Source organism: Mustela erminea, chromosome 19 (genome assembly GCF_009829155.1).
Source record: "Mustela erminea isolate mMusErm1 chromosome 19, mMusErm1.Pri, whole genome shotgun sequence".
NCBI classification, from domain to species: domain Eukaryota; kingdom Metazoa; phylum Chordata; class Mammalia; order Carnivora; family Mustelidae; genus Mustela; species Mustela erminea.
In genome coordinates, this window is record NC_045632.1 from 9,329,249 (window position 1) to 9,346,941 (window position 17,693).

Below are 17,693 nucleotides of genomic sequence, written 5' to 3' on the forward strand. Positions count from 1 at the left end.
ATATGATATGATTGTTTCCCAGCAATAAGAAGAATGTGTCTGTGTGACATGAGCATCGAATGAATGGAAATTTGCAGGACCAATGTCCTAATGATTTAGGACCTCTACCTGCAAAGTCAGGAATCACCAAGTAAACAAAGGTGAGAGCCTTCATTTCCCAAGCAAACTGTAAGCAAAGAGAAAGAAGAGAGGGGGCTTTCCAGATTAAACACCATGTTTTATACACATCTCAAAGCAATTCACCCAGGACCCATATTAATGGCAAAGAACAAACTTTATTAATTTTTAAAAAGATTTTATTTATTTATTTGACAGAGATCACAAGTAGGCAGAGAGGCAGGCAGAGAGATACGAGGAAGCATGCTCCCCACCTAGCAGAGAGCCCGATGCGGGGCTCGATCCCAGGACCCTGGGATCATGACCCGATCCAAAGGCAGAGGCTTTAACCCACTGAGCCACCCAGGTGCCCCTTATTAATTTTTTAAAGGTTTTATTTATTTATTTGAGAGAGAGAGAGAGAGAAAGAACACAAGCAGGGGGAGGGGCAGAGGGAGAGGGAGAAGTAGGCTCCCCACTGAGCAGGGAGCCCAACACAGGTCTCAATCCCAGGACCCTAGGATCATGACCTGAGCCAAAGGCAGACGCTTAATGAACTGAGCCACCCAGACACCCCCTTTACTAGCTTTAAAACAGTATTATCTCAGCAATTGCACTATTTACCCCAAAGGTATAGATGTAGTGAAAAGAAGGGGCACCTGCACCCCAATGTTCATGGCAGCAATGGCCACAACAGCCAAACTGAAAGAGCTGAGAAGTCCTTCAACAGATGAATGGATAAAGAGGTCGTGGTCCATATACACAATGGAGTAGTACTCAGCCATCTGAAAGGAAGAATACCCACCATTTGCATCAACATGGATGGAACTGGAGGGGATTATGCTGAGTGAAGTAAGGCAATCAGAGAAAGACAATTATCATATGGTTTCACTCCTATGTGGTATCATAGGAATAGTGCAGAAGACCATAGGTGAAGGCAACAAAATCAGAGAGAGAGATGAACCACAAGAGACTCTTGACTCTAGGAAATGAACTGAGGGCTGCTGGAGGGGGGGATGGGGTAACTGGGGGATGGGCATGAAGGAGGGCATGTGTTGTGATGAGCACTGGCTGTTATATGCAACTGATGAATCACTGAACACTCCATCGGAAACTAATAATACACTCTATGTGGGCTAATTGAATTTAAATAAGAATGAAACACTGTATTAGCTGTAGAGCGGGGTGATCTGGCAGAGAACACCTGAGCCAAGGGGATGAAGGTAACATCGGCCATAACAGAGCACATCGCAGTGCTGTCAGGTGCTTGATGTACCCAGGACACATCACCACTTTTTGTGTCATTGGAAAAACAAAATTTAATTACACCCCATGCCTCCTGCCTGCACCAGTGCCTCCCTGTCACTTGCTTTGGAACTTCATCCTCAGCTGAACTCCAAGTAGATCCCAGGAGCTCACATTCTGCTGGCAGCCCAGGCACCTGCACTGGCTCCGGCCAGTGCACCACACTGTGGGCCTGGCCTTGTGCCCTGGGCTGTGTCCTCTGGGAGGCATGGGAAAAGTGTGGCTGCCGGCCCCCATGCAGGGGAGAGCCTGTTCCAACATGCACAGAGCTATAGTTTAACATCAATTTTTTTCGTATTACCCTGACCTGCTAGCTACAATCCTGTTTCCACAATATATGTGAATTACAATAAAAGTTGACTTTTAAATAAAGAAAATTATAATCAGAATCGGATCATGAGAAAGTATTGGCTTTATGCAAATATCAAGGCACATTTAGCTTCCAAGCCCTGTAATCTGCAGGGTATGTAAGTAGTGTTTTTTTTTAGCAAACTACACAGCAAAGTTCTCTTTTACAGAAAATTCTGAATTATTTTAGACCACCAATGCCTTCCTGTTTATTTGCACATTTTCTTCCCTTTTTTTTTTCTTTCTTCTTTTTAAAGTGGGCGTATGGAGCCTGACTCAGAGATCAAACTCCTGACCCTGAGATGAATACCTGAGCCCATATCAAGTGGCAGATGCTTAACTGACTGAGTCACCCAGGTGACTTCTTTAAAAAGGATTTATATATTTTTATAAAAGATGTCTTTTTTTTAAGAAAAGATTTATCTACCCATTTTATTTTATTTTTATTTTTTAAAGATTTTATTTATTTATTTGACAGAGAGAGAGATATCACAAGTAGGCAGAGAGACAGTCAGAGGGAGAGGGGGAGGCAAGTCCCTGCTGAGCAGAGAGCCCAATTTGGGGCCCAATCCCAGGATGCTGGGATCATGACCTGAGACGAAGGCAGAGGCTTTAACCCACTGAGTCACCCAGGTGCCCCATCTACCCATTTTAGAGAGAAAGAGAGAGAAAGGAGGGAGAAGGGGAAAAGGGAGAGAGAGAAACTCAAGCAGAGTCCCTGCCAGGTGCAGAACCCAACACAGGGCTCGATCATACAACCCTGAGATCAGACCAGAGCCAAAATCAATAGCCCAACACTTCACCAACTGTGGCACCTAGACGCCCCAGATACCACTCTTTCTAAGAGGTGGAGACTGATTGATCTGCTAAAATTACTGACTCCCTTCCAGTCAGTACAGAATGGGGATGGGCAGATAGGAATTTTACAGTGGAAAGACTGGATAACACTACCAACTCTTGATACCAACTCTTGATAACCACGTGATAGAGATTAACACTGCCAATGATAAGTAGTGGTTAATTGCATGAATTCCCTGATGTGAAATGATGTGATTAGATTAGATGTAAGATATTTTTATAAAAATCTATATACATGTCTGGAATCCATCAAAATCCTTGAGGAGAACACAGGCAGCAACCTCTTTGACCTCAGCTGCAGCAACTTCTTCCTAGCAAGGGTAGCAAGGCCAAAAATGATCTACTGAGACTTCATCAAAATAAAAATCTTTTACATAAAAAAGGAAACAGTCACCAAAACCAAAAGACAATGGACAAAATGGGAGAAGATACCTGCAAATGAACTATCAGATAAAGGACTAGTATTCAAAATCTACTAAGAACTTACCAAACTTAACACCTAAAGGACAAAAAATCCAATTAATAAATGGGCAGAAGACATGAACAGATACTTCTGCAAAGAAGACATCCAGGCCACCTGGGTGGCTCAGTGGGTTGGGCCTCTGCCTTTGACTCAGGTCATGATCTCAGGGTCCTGGGATTGAGGCCCATGTCGGGCTCTCTGCTCGGCGGGGAGCCTGCTTCCCCCCCACCCGCCTGTTGCTCTGCCTACTTGTAATCTCTCTCTGTCAAATGAATAAATAAAATCTTAAAAAAAATTAAAAAGAAGACAGACAAACAGCTGACAGACACATGAAAAAGTGCTCAACCACTTGGCATTAGGGAAATACTAATCAAAACCACAGTGAGAGGGGTGCCTGGGTAGCTCTCAGGTGGGTTAAAGCCTCTGCCTTCAGCTCAGGTCAAGATCCCAGGGTCCTGGGATCGAGCCCCACATCAAGCTCTCTACTCGGCGGGGAGCTTGGTTCCCCTTCTCTCTCTCTGCCTACTTGTGATCTCTCTCTGTCTAATAAATAAATAAAATCTTTAAATAAAAAAAAAAACCACAGTGAGATCCCACCTCACATTGGTCAGAATGGATAAAATTTACGAATCAGGAAACAACAGGTGTTGGCGGAGGATGTGGAGAAGGGGGAACCCTCCTACACTGTTGGTGGGAATGCAAGGTGGTGCAGCCACTCTGGAAAACAGTGTGGAGGTTCCTCAAAAAGTTGAAAATAGATCTACCCTACCACCCAGCAATCCCACTACTGGGTATTTACCCCAAAGATACAAACATAGTGATCTGAAGGGGAAGTCCAAAAGTGTGTGCTGTGAATTGTGTGAGACTAAATCACAGACCAGTACCCCTGAAACAAATAATACATTATATGTTAATTTTAAAAAGGGAGAAAAAATCTATAAACACTGTCTAATTGGACAAACCCAATTTCAGAGGTATTCTAGAAAGTACCTGGCCAGTCCTCCACACACCTATCATGTTCATAAAAACTGAGGAGACAGAGGAATCTGACAGAATCTGACAGAGAGAAGAGGAGATGAGAGACACATGTGGGCTACATGTAATGTGGTATTTTGGATTGGATCCTGGAAGGAGGGGGGGAAGACATTTGTGTTAAAACTGATGAAATAAGAATAAAGTGTACAATTCAATTTCTAATGTGGTGTCACTGTTGGTTTCTTAGTTTTCCATAATGTACTATGGTAACCTAAGATGTTAACAAGAGGGGAAACAGATGGAGTGGAAGATGGGAATTCTCTGTATGTTCTTTGCTAAAGTGATTCCAAAGTAAAAAAATTACATTGAAGTTGCATCCCCGGCACCTGGGTGATTCAGTCAGTTAAGTATCCGTCTTCTACTCAGGTCATGATCCCAGGGTTCTGGGATCAAGCCCCTGGTTGGGCTTTCTGCTCAGTGGGGAGTCTGCTCCCTTTCACTCTACTTGTGCTCTCTCTCCCTCAGTCAAATAAATTTAAAAAAATCTTTTAAAAATAATAATAAAGTGGGCACCTGGGGGGCTCAGTGGGTTAAATCCTCTGCCTCTGGCTCAGGTCATGATCCCAGGGTCCTGGGATTGAGCCCCACATCAGATTCTCTGCTCTTTGGGGAGCCTGTTTCCTCCTCTCTCTCTCTCTCTCTCTCTCTCTGCCTGCCTCTCTGCTTAGTTGTGATCTCTCTCTGTCAAATAAATAAATAAAATCTTTTTTAAAAAATTTAAAATAATAATAATAATAAAGTTGCAATCCTTGTAATTTAATTTATTCACAGATATCTACATTAAATTATGTGTGAATTGATATCTACTGTTTCTTTCAAATGTGTCCATTTGCTCTGGTGGGTGATTTCAAAAAGCAGGAAAATTCATTAAACAAAACAAACTCAATAGATTAATGTCTCTGGTCTCCAAGTTGTTACTCCTTTACTAATCCAAGCTTGAAGATTTTCTTTATAAGCTTTTCTCCTAAAACTGGATGCAGACACCCACCCTAAAATCTGCTTCTTAGCAACCGGCCAGTTGGCCCCAATACCTAACCCAGAACAATCTACCCTCTGCAGACCCTAAAAATTGATTCATTTTTTATCACAGACATCAAACATTTATTTAATATTTGCTTTCCACATCTACCCTTTTAAAACTTTAGCTAACATATCCTCCTGCAAGATTCTCCTTCATCCCCTGGACTTCACAATTCCAATGTTCAACTAAAAACAGTTTTAATATGTTCATTTTTCTCCACACACATGTTTTCTTATTTCAGACACCTACCATTCTCTAAGGATGTAAGACACAATTTGCACAACCTGGATGTCATTGTCCTTCAAACTAAAACCTAATTTTCCCCCAGCTTTACCTCAGGCCACTTGCATCCCAATACAGAACCCGGAAGCCTCTACCCTGAATTCTCTGAATGGTCATCCCACATGTTATTCCTCTGAAAGGCACTGGCCTATCTAGGAAGAAGTACAGAACACACCCCCACTCCAAAAAAAGACACTGGCCTTACTATCACATGGCCAGTAAACCTTGAGAAAATTTGGTCTCTTATATTAAAAATTACATATCCAAAAACACTTCCAGTGTCTCCACAGTATTTCAAGAATGTTTTGTTTATTGGACTCTGAATTTCTCCACTACAGCCATTAATAAAATGCAATTACATGAGTACTTCCATAGTATTTACACAGAATTTCACGTACAAGTGGCCATTAATCACTATTGTTGTAGCAGAAATTTCTGTCTTATTCAAAACTCGATGTAAAATGAGATGGACTGTAATTTTGCTGAAGATTCCTTGAAGAATGAGTGTATAAGCAGCTGAACACAGTGCAAACCAGATAGTTTATATTTTTCTTCTTGTGCACACAGAAAAGAGTCTGGATATACAGTGGTCATTGATGAAGTTCTTGAACCTAGGTGAGGTTCGGTGGGGTGAGGTTCGGAGCCGACAGCTAAAGAAAGAATTCTTAAGACGTCTCTGGTGCAAAAAGGTGGTTTATTAGAGCACGGGGACAGGACCCATGGGCAGGCAGAGATGTGGCTGCACCGGGCATGTGAGGAGTGGCTGGTTATATACACAGGAGTTGGGTAGGTGAGGACAAAGGGTTGTTCAGAAGGGCTATTGGGGTAAAGAAGACTGTCAGGATATTGAAGGCCTGGTTACTATCAAGCCAAGGCCACTTTCCCTCTAATGAGGCACTAACATAAAGACAATTGGGAGTCTCCTGGTGGAATGTTACATTCCTGCTATCAAACGTCCTTGTTAGTGAGATTTAGGTTTTAAAAGAAATTTAACTTATTTTTCCTTCTACCTCCATCTCCTTCATTTTTTTTATGGAGGGGAGGGTGACGTTAGGGCTTGAGGAACTGAGTTATGTGTCTTTGGAAATTGGGCTATTGATAAGGTAACTTCTTTGTTGTAAATCTCAAGGACATTTGTAAACCAAGAGAGACTCCTGCCTTGCAGGACTGTGATCTCTGCAAGTTAACCATTTGCTCTTCTTGTAGGGCAGTCAGGGGTGCCTGTGAAATGTCACACATATTACCAAGGGGAGTGGGTGGAGGGGGGGTGCAAGGCGACAGCCCCTGCTCCGTTCTCAGCCAGCCTCCTACTCCCTCCTCAGTCATGACTCAAAGAGCAAAGGGGCAGACAGTTGAAAAACATGCATTGATTAGGGCAGAAGTATTCATCAGCCACCAACTGGTCTTGCGAAAAATACGTAATTGATAGAAGAGAGGGTATAAAGAGACACAAAGGTACTTCCCAGCAGAAGGATGCTTTGGGGGGCTCTGATCTCGGGGGAGCATCTGGAGAACACTTTGGTCCTATAAATGTGTTGGATCTGCTACTTATGCCATACAGGGTGGAAACGATGAACCCACTGGCCCAAGTTATGAGTCCCAAGCACAAAACTTCATGGGAGGAAATCGATACCGTATATAGTAAGTCTGTGTCTTTGTCGTGAAGTGCAGAAGCTCAGTATCCAAATTCCATATTTTTTTAAGTATTTTTGTTGTTCCGTTTCTCAGTCACATACACAGGAACAATAATATTTAGGTTTATATTCAGGATCCAGCAAAGGATATTTGAGGGGCCAATGTACTGGGGAGGTTTCCCTTTAAGTGCTGCCTACCAGGAGTTCCAGGGGCTGATGCTGATGGCATGGAAGACACTCAGGAGGCACATGGTGCCCATAGACACCCCATGGACACTCTGTGGATGAAGAAAACAACTTTGTATACAAAGTCACCGAGAAAATATCTCAACTCAAAAGCCTCCATGGTCTCTGGGATTCCTCTGGAGAGAATGACCAAGGAGTTAGTTAAAGTCAAATGCCTGAAAAGCGAATCTGTGGACTTTGACCTGTATCCCCTTAAGCCAAGAGATGACGAACAATGACAGAAAAGCAAGAAGTTTCCAGGGTTCCAAGGACCATCTGCAATAGGAAGATTACAGCAAATTTCACATCCACTAAGGCCATTCTGTCACTCGCCAGGGCTCAGTGTTCGCATCCACAAAGAGAGGAGTCTGCATGAACACATGAGCTGTGCGCTGTTTGTGGAAAATAAATTTAAAATTCTCCCCTTGCTATTACTTACCCCTGAGATTTTCTTTCCCATACACGTGTCTTCATTAATTAATGATTTCTCAAGTTTGATGTATTTCTTTGTATAGTGCTCTTACTTATGCTTTACCTATTGTAAATTATTTAGTATTTACAAGTATGTGCATTTTACAGCCAAGAATTTAATTATAATGAGGTTATATGACTCATTTAAATATTGCAATGGCCAGGTTGCAATAAAGTTGGGTGTTTACCAGCATGCTATATTCTCATAGCTACCTGGTCATATCTTTTTTTTTTTTTTTTCTTAAGACTTTATTTATGGGGCCCCTGGGTGGCTTCATCTCAGGTCATGATCCCAAGGTCCAGGGATCGAGCCCTGCACTGGACTCCCGGCTCAGTGGGAAGCCTGCTTCTCCCTCTCCCACTCCTACTCCCCCTGCTTGTGTTCCCTCTCTCACTGTGTGTCTCTCTCTCTGTGAAATAAATAAATAATTTTTAAAAGACTTTATTTGTAACTAATCTCTATACCCAACATGGGGTTCAAACTCACAGCTGAGTTCTTATTATCAAGAGCTGCACGTTCCACACCCAATGGAGTCAGCCAGGTTTCCCTACCTGGTTGTATCCTTAAATAACCCACTTTTATGCATGCATACATTATCATCTTTGAAATTTATTTCAATTTAGGTTTGGTTGTGCCAATTTCTCATTTTTGTTAAACTAATTTTTCCATTAACCATCATCACTTATGAGTGAAGATGAAAACTTAGTAAGAACCTGAATATTGTCCATGAACAAAATGGATTTACCAAATATGGACCAGTATTAATACAGCAACAGAAGTAATCATGTGATTTTTTTGGCCAATGGAACCCACCATCAAAATTATTGTGTAATATTTCACTTTTACCCTAAATTGTGGGATTTGTAATTTAAAGAAAACATGTAGAGATCGATAAAACCTTTAGAGTAGGATCTAAAGTATTCCTCATTAGAGAGCATAAAATTAGCTGTGATTTTTTTTAAAAAAGCAACTGAAACTAATCAATTTGAAAAAGATAATAAAATACAAAACAAGCATGCAAAACAAATCTCAAGGCATGAAATCTTGTGCATTGAATAGAAGAAATGCAAAGGTGAGCCTAAAAATTATGTTAGTACTTTGAAAGCCATGTAAAATATCAGAAGATACATTTAAGGGGCGCCTGGGTGGCTCAGTCGTTCAGTGTCTGCCTTTGGCCCAGGTCATGATCCCAGGGTCCTGGGACTGAACCCCCTCTCCCATTCCCTCTCCTGTGTTCCCTCTCTCACTGGGTCTCTCTGTCAAATAAATAAAATCTTTTTTTTTTTTTTAAGATACATTTAAGCTGAAAACATGCTGAGGTCCTTAATTTTTCTGCTCTCCAAATCCCTCACATGTTGAAGTTACCTTTTCCTGAAAGTCTCCTTTCCTAACTTCACAGAGGAAAATTGTCCTTCCTTGATCAAAGGATTACAAATCTTTTCAGGAGACACTATCTCCATAGATGCATCAAGCATAAATACAAGAAAAACAATTATGGTTCTCCAAATGCCACTCGGTCCCATTGCTCACATTGAGATAGGATGTGCTTAGCTCCATGAAACTCATTATCACATGCACAGAAGTTTAATGAGGTAACTATACCGATCATGTCAATTTCTCTGTGGTTTCACAGCGCAGACTAAATAGCATATTAATTTCTGAATTGCAGGTTTTTAAGAATATTTTATTTATATATTTGACAGAGAGAGAGAGAGAGAGATCACAAGCATGCAGAGAGAGAGGGGAGGAAGCAGGCTCCCCGCTGAACAGAGAGCCCAACGTTGGGCTGGATCCCAGGACCCTGGGATCATGACCTGAGCCAAAGGCAGAGGTTTAACCAACTTAGCCACCCAAGTGCCCCTTCTGAATTGCAGTTTTAAGGACTGCAAACATCAGACTGTGTTACTACTTTCAGTGAACTCCAACAATCTCCATTAGGGAGGGATATGCTTTAAACTATGTTGGGAGCAGTTAGTCCCATGGATGACCTCAGACCTCCGTAACTCTGTAACTCCGTAACGCTGTATGGACCTCAGTCTCTCCATAACTCGGCCTGTGCCTCAGGAATTGTTGTTCCTATCTGTACAGATCTGACATCAAGCCACTTTCTTCACAAGTAGAATCCTTTTTCCAACCACGAGTTCCAACCTGGATCCAGACCCAGATACACCTCATTCCCTTACACATTGTGTCACTTGGACTGACATCACTCCAGTCTTTCCTGCTGCCAGGATGTGGGCTCACTGGGCCAGTCATGACAGTCCCTGCTTGTGTGTGGGAGGAAAGCAGCCAGTATTAAGATAAGGGCTTGTGGTTCTGTGACCTCACCTCCCCCACAGAACTACAATTATCACTTCACCTCTCAGTGACACATAAGGCAGTTGAGACTAGGTTTTTAAAACTTTCTCCCAGATCCCAATTCCCAGAAACAATTATAAGATCCTAGTGAGGCTCTTCAAAGAAACAAGTTTTGTGTGTGGGAGAAACTTCCTTTCTTCTACAACAGCTGGAGGCAAATAGGGTCTCAGGTGGCAGAAGCAGGAAATGTTTGCATCTGACAGAGGAGGGGCTGGAAGTGATGCCAATGTATTTCACTGGACTCTGTACTTGCCTAAGAATTTCACTGCCTCCTTGCCAAGTAATTTTCTCTTTCTGCCTAGCCTAAGAACTATAAAATAAGGAAGGCTATGGGAGGATATAGAGGGCCTGACAAGGATTCAAGGAAAAGTGATACAAAGAGCATGGAATTAGCTAGAGATGTTTTTCCAGACTCAGTCCAATTGTTTGAAAATCCTAGTTGTTAGGGATATTTCTAAGAATATATATTTTATCAATACTGACCCAAAGAGAGATACAAATTCTAAGCTAAGCAATGTCTATAGGATAAGTGGCAATATTTACAGAAGAGGTCCCTCACGAACACAATACAAGGTCATACGGTTTTATCAACAGCACCCTACTACTTTTAAATGTTAGATGAACCATTGCTATGTAGGTGATCCAAAAATATTGAAGGATGACACTTCCTAAAAATTTCCAGAAATCTTACAAAGATAACCACAAATATTTCACACTCCTCCCATCTGCCTAGGGAACCAAAATTATGAAATATTATTTGAAAAGATTGCCATAAAATATTATGGCATGATAAAGCACAGCTTATATCTATATTCATGGATAAAAAGACTAAATATTGTTAAAATGACAGGTCTTCCCAAACTGATCTGTAGAGTCAATAAAATTTCAACCAAAATTCTGTGAAATTACTTGTAGGAATAAATTAACTGATTCTAAAATCTATAGATAGAGGCATAAGATCCAGGAAAGCCAGCCCAGTGTCAAAGCAGAAGAAAAAGTCAGAGGACTGGCACATCCCAATGTCAAGACTTAAGATAAAGCTACATTAATTAAGGCAGTGTATCTCTGGTAAAATAATGGGCAAATAGCTAAATAGAACAAAATAGAGATCCTAGAAATAGACCAACTTAAATACAGCCAACTGTATTTGTTGGTCTCACAAAGGAGCTGAGGCAATCCAATGGAAAAAGGATAGTCTTGGGATGCCTGGGTGGCCCAGTCAGTTAAGCATCTGCCTTCAGCTCAGGTCATGATCCCAGGGTCCTGGGATCAAGTCCCACAACCAGCTCCCTGCTCAGAGGTGAGCCTGCTTCTCCCACTGCCTACTGCTCCCCCTGTTTGCACTGCTAGCCCTCACTATCTCTGACAATTAAATAAATAAAATCTTAAAAAAAAAAAAGGATAGTCTTTTCAGCAAATGGCACTGGAACAAGTGGACAAGTGGACATCCACACCCAAGTAAAAACAAACAAACAAACAAACAAATAAATAAATAATATGCAATCTAGATACAGACCTTACACCCTTCACAAACATTTACTCAAATTAGATCACAGGGTGCCTGGGTGGCTCAGTCAGTTAAGTGTCTGCTTTCAGCTTGGGTCATGATCGCAGAGTCCTGGGATTGAGTCCCAAATAGGGCTCCCTGCTCTGCAGGGATCCTGCTTCTCCCTCTGCCACTCTCTCTCTCTGTCTCTCATGAATAAATAAATAAAATCTTTAAAAAAATCACAGACTTCAATGTAAAACACAAAATTATAAAACCCCAGAAGATAACAGAAGAAAATCTAGATGACCTTAGGTTCTATAACTGTTTAGATGCAATAAAAGGGTATAATCCATGAAAAAATAATTGCTAAGTCAGATTTCATTAAAATTACAAACTTCTACACTATGAAAAACACTGTCAAGGGAATGAGAAGACAAGCCAGACATGGGGAGAAAACAAAAGACATATCTGACAATGGACCATGATCCAAAATATACAAAGAACTATTAAAATTCAACAATCAGAAAACAAACCACTTGATTTTTTAAATGGGCAAAAAAATCTATGCAGACACCTCACCAAGAAGACACACACATAGCAAAAAAGTATATGAACAGATACTTGTCACCATGCATTGTTAGAAAATTGCAAACTGAAACAGTGAGATACGTTAAGGGTACATGTGAGACATATACTCCAAAAATGAGACCGCCAAACACTAGGTGCAACAGAAGGAACTTGCATTCACTGTAGATGAGAAATGCAAAATGCGATAGCCACTTTGGACGACAGATGAGGGTTTCTCACAAAATTAAATGACCTCTCATATGATCCAGAAACCACACTTCTAGGTTTTTACCCAAATGAATTGGACATTTATGTCCCACAAAGTTCTGCACACAAGTGCTTATAGCGGCTTTATTCATTCATAGCTGCCAAAACTTGTAAGAAACCAAGACGTCCCTCAGGAGATGAAAGAGTAAGTAACTGTGGTCCTTGCACACAGATTCTAGTCAATCCTGAAAAGAATGGAAATGAGCTATGGTGCCCTGAAAAGAAATGCAAGAATCTTAAGTAAGTATTATTATTTTTAAGATTTATTTATTTGAGGGCAAGGGGCAGAGGGACAGAGAGAATCCTCTATGCTGAGCTGAGGGGGGAGCCCCATGCAGGGCTATATCACAGGATACGGAGAAGATGACCCGAGCTGAAACCAACAGTCAGCCGCCCAACCAACCGAGTCACCCAGACACCCAGGTAGATGTTGCCTCTCATGTGTACACGCCAATTAGACATGCCGGCAGGAAACAGGGGCGAGGAATGTGATGATGGTGGGCTCTTCCATGACTCGTGAAGCACTGGAGGAATAGCCATCTACAGGGCTGAGTCATGAAGTCATCTTGTTCACGTGGAGTTTTTGGCCTGTTATTTTCAAGAGTAAAATGTGTATGTCCTCAATTTTCAGAGGCATATTAATATGACTCTGTCCATATTCATGTTATTAAGCTGGTACAAACTAGTAATATTCAATAATGGAACAACAAAAGAATGAGTTTGACCTGTTATATATTAAATCTTATACAAGAAAAACAGAGAAACATATTTTTAGTTTTTGTGAGACACTTAGAAATATTCACCACATATTAGACAACTAAGCAATATATATGCCTGTGCTCATGTATTCCATCAATCAGTACACCAGAAAATTAAAAAATAAAATACTAATTACAATAATGAACTGTTTTAATCTTAAGGTCCATTACATATACATGTGCATACACACAAATGCACACACATTCTACTTATTTAATCAGTTAAAAATACATAGAATGTGGGGTCCCTGGGTGGCTCAGTCATTGGGTGCATGCCTTTGGCTCAGATTGTGGTCCTGGGATCCTGGGATGACACCCCAAGTCAGGCTCCTTGCTGGTCCAGGAGTCTGCTTCTTCTCCCCCTCCCTCTCCCTTTCCTTCTGCCCCTCCCCACCGCAACACCAACCCCCCACACACACAGTTTTGCATGCTTGAGCACACACACTCTCTCTCTCTCAAATAAATATTTTAAAAATATGCAGCATGTATTTTTATTTTTCTATTTTAATTCTTATATCTTAGGGGTGCCTGGGTGGCTTACTTGGTTAAGCATTAGACTCTTGATTTCAGCTCAGGTCATGGGATGGAGCCCCATGTCAGACTCTGTCAGACTCTGTGCTCAGCAGGAGTCTGCTTGATATTTTCTCCCTCTTTATGTCCCTCCCCTGCTAGCGTGTTCAATAAATAAATAATCTAAATAAATAATAAATAAACAAATGTTGATACTTTCATATTCTTAATAATCAAACTATTTGATTATTTCTCATTGAGAATGTACTCATTAGGTGTATCTGTTAGGGTCTGTGGACCCAACATGACAGGGTGCGGTGTTCCCCCACATGACACTAAGCATTTAAGACATGATCCACCCAGAGATAGCACTGGATTGCAGAGAGTAAGTGTTTGGTCCTACAGGATGGCCTCCTGAAACTTGTGTCCCACCCCAATATCCATTTCTCCTCCTTCTCCTTGTTATGCCCGAGTTTTCATGTCCAAGAGACCACCAAGGAGCCAACACCAATGTAATCACATGAGAGTTTATTTGACAGGCTTAATCTTGGGCCCACGCATACCCAGCACAGTGGAGTAGGGACTTGGACCCCGAACCAGATTACAGTCAGAGTTTTTAAAGGTAGAGTAGGGGTGGACTTGGTGGTAGGTGAGGACAAAAGGGATGTTCAGAAGGGCTTATCAGGGTAAAGAAGGCTGTCAGAATATTTGAGGCCTGGTTATTATCAAGCCAAAGCCGTTTTTCCCTCTAATGAGTTACTAACATGAAGACAATTGGGAGTTTCCTGGTTGAATGTCACATTCCTCCTATCAAGTGTCCTTGTTAGTGAGATTTAGGTTTAACTTTATTTCCATTTTCTTCCGCCTCAGCCTCCTCCAGTTTTATGGAGGGGAGGGCGATGTTAGGGCTTGAGGAACTGAGTTACTTATAAATCTCTAGGACATTTGTAAACCAAGGGAGACTCCTGTCTTGCAGGATTGTGATCTCTGCAAGTTAACTATTTGTTTTTCTTTTAGGGCAGCCAGGGATGGCTGAGGTATGTCACACATACTACCAAGGGGAGGGGAGTAGGTGGAGAGGGGGTGCAAGGTGCCAGCTTTTGCTTTGTCAAGATGGCTGTACTTATGTCAGGTCTAGACTCAAGGTGGGTACAGCCTTGTTTTTCTTGGCTTCCACACTCCTCCCACCATGGCCTCACATCAGATGCCAGTCACCAGCCCCAGGCTGCCACCTCTGCTTCTCACTGACCTGCTGCAGTTTGGTGGTGCCAACAGCTTCCTCCTCAGGCTCAATTAATTTGCTAGAGTGACTCACAGAACTCAGGGAAACAATGACATACCGGGTTGTTTTTTTTTTTTTTTTTTAAAGGACAGGAATGAACAGCGGGATGAAGAGATACCTAGAGCAAGACAGCAAATAAAGGAGCTTTTGTCTTTTGGAACATGAAGCTGTTGAGGTTCTACAGGTCAGGAACCTTTCCAGAAACTGGGCTCTCAGGTTTTTTTGGAGGTTTCATTACATAGTCATGATTGACAAGGACACCGGGCACTGGCTGATTCCACCTCCAGCCTCTCTTCCCTCCCCGGAAGTCAAAGGGTGGGACTAAAATTCCCAACCGTCTAATCACACGGTTGAATCCCCCGACAACCTTGCCCTTTGGTGAAGGCCAAAAGTCACCTTCCTTAATAATGAGCCTATGGGGGCGGAGAGGAGGTCCTGCCTAAGTCATTGAGCATCTGCCTTCGGTTCAGTTCAAGATCCCAGGATCCTGGGATTGAGCCCTGCATTGGGCTCCCTGCTTGGCAGGAAGTCTGCTTCTCCTTCTACCACCCCCCCTGCTTGTGTTCCCTCTCTCGCTGTGTCTCTCTCTGTCAAATAAATAAAATCTTAAAAAAGAAAGAAAGAAAGAAAGAAAGAAAGAAAGAAAGAAAGAAAGAAAGAGTGAATGAATGAATAATGAGCCTCTCATTTCAATTCTATGACTCTGAAGCATTTTTAGGAACTGCATATGAAAACCAAATATATCTGAAATAAATTTTGGTTACCTGAATGACCAAATACATATTTTGTATAAATCATGGTATCACAGGAGAGACTACTCAGAGATGTTTAAGTCACAACTATGTTACATCTAATTACTGGAAATGAGAAAAATTAGTAAGCTGGACCTGAAATGGGACTTTTGCAGGACAGGAAAACTGGAAAAGAATCAAGCTTTCTGAAAGATAGCATTTTGGAAAGAAGAAAAAACACTGAGTCACCAAGCCTACAAGTTTTGGAAAGACTCTGGTTTCCCTTCCTCCTTTCTGGCATTGAAGCAAAACGAAGAAACTTTTTTTTTTTTTTTTTTTTTTTTTTTTAGGGAAAGGGAAGGGTGGTTCGATCATTAAGCCACTGCCTTTGGCTCAGGTCACGATCCCAGATCCCAGCTCCCTGCTCAGCAGGAAGCCTGCTTCTCCCCCTCCCAGTCCACCTACTTCTGCTACCTCTATCGCTGTATCTTTCCCTGTCAAATAAATAAAGCTTAAGCCTTAAAAAAAAAAAAAAAAAGGAAAAGAGTTTATTTGTGCTCAAGTTAGGACAATTGCCCCAGACACACAATCTTCACAAAGTAGACGCACTCCAGGAAAGGAACATTCAATGCAGGGCTATGTGCTTTTTTGTATGTGAAGAGTTAAAAATCATCATGACAAAGATATTCTGGAAAGCTGTTGACTTGACCTTTTAATATCTGCGAGGCTGCATGATTTTAATCTTTCAGGAACCAGGGAGGTTTTTTCCCTTTATCTTTTTGCATGCTCCTTTTTTTGTTTGTTTTTGTTTTTGTTGTCATTTTGTTTTGTTTTTTGATGCTCCAGGTTTTTTTTTTAATTTAAATTCAATTAGCCAACATATAGTACATCATTAATTTTTGATGTACGGCTCAATGATTCATTAGCTGTGTATAACACACAGTGTTCATCACATCACATGCCCTTAATATCCATCATCCAGTTACCTTATCCCCCCAACCACCCTCGCTCTAGGAACCCTCAGTTGGTTTCTTATAATTAAGAGTCTCTCATGGTTTTTCTCCTTCTCTGATGACTTCCCATTCAAATTTCCCTCCCTTCCCCTATAGTTTCTGGGCTATGTCTTATATTCCCTATTTGAGTGAAACTATATGATAATTGTCTTGCTCTGATTGACTTATTTTACTTAACATAATACCCTCCAGTTTTGTTTTTAACAGAGCAGATGTACAATGTATACTCAAGGCAGAAATAAAGCCCACACTCTGAGGTTTTGCCAAGTCATCATGTCCTTGAAATGTTAAAGTATAGCATCCCTAGGAGCTCAGGAGCAGGGCCCATAAACACCAAAACTTGTAAAATTCCTTTATTTTATCACTGGAAATCCTAAAAAGACTCTGTTCACCAAACACATAACCCTCTCCTCTGTCCCCACCTTCCACACCTGGTATTAACCCACACCACATCCTTTGGGGTAATCCTCAAAGATGCCCCTTACCTGGAGGTGGGAAGGTAACTTAGGCCAGCACTCAGAATTCCCTATTCTCTCAACTGACTATAGCTCCTGATGCAAACATAAAAACCACAATAGAACAAACTTTCACTTTTATTTATTTATTTTTTTTAAAGTAATCCCTACACCCAAGGTTGGGGCTTAAACCCATGACCTCAAGATCAACAGGTGGACACTGTCCTGACAGAGCCAGCCAAGTTCCCCATTTCTCTATGGACTTTATTCAATCACACACTGAAAGGGATGTTCTGGCTACCTGCAGACCACAGGTTGTACTTGAGCCATCTGCAGGGGAAACAAGCTCAGCCCATGAGTGAATCTGCCTCAAGATATTCTATGTGTGATTTCTCAAACAGGGCAGTCTTCTAGAATTACCTGGGGAGTTTCAAAAAAATACACTGGAGATTCTGATGGAATTTTATCATGTGGCTACCATGGGGGATTTTGAGATGTACTGTCCTAGATGACCATATTGAAAA

The 17,693-nt window shown here is 41.5% G+C and overlaps 1 pseudogene; it reads right to left on the minus strand.

The window, feature by feature from the left end:
• Window positions 1-6,737: 6,737 nt before the first annotated feature.
• LOC116580066 lies at window positions 6,738-7,588 on the minus strand (annotated as a pseudogene).
• Between the last annotated feature and the right edge of the window lie 10,105 nt (window positions 7,589-17,693).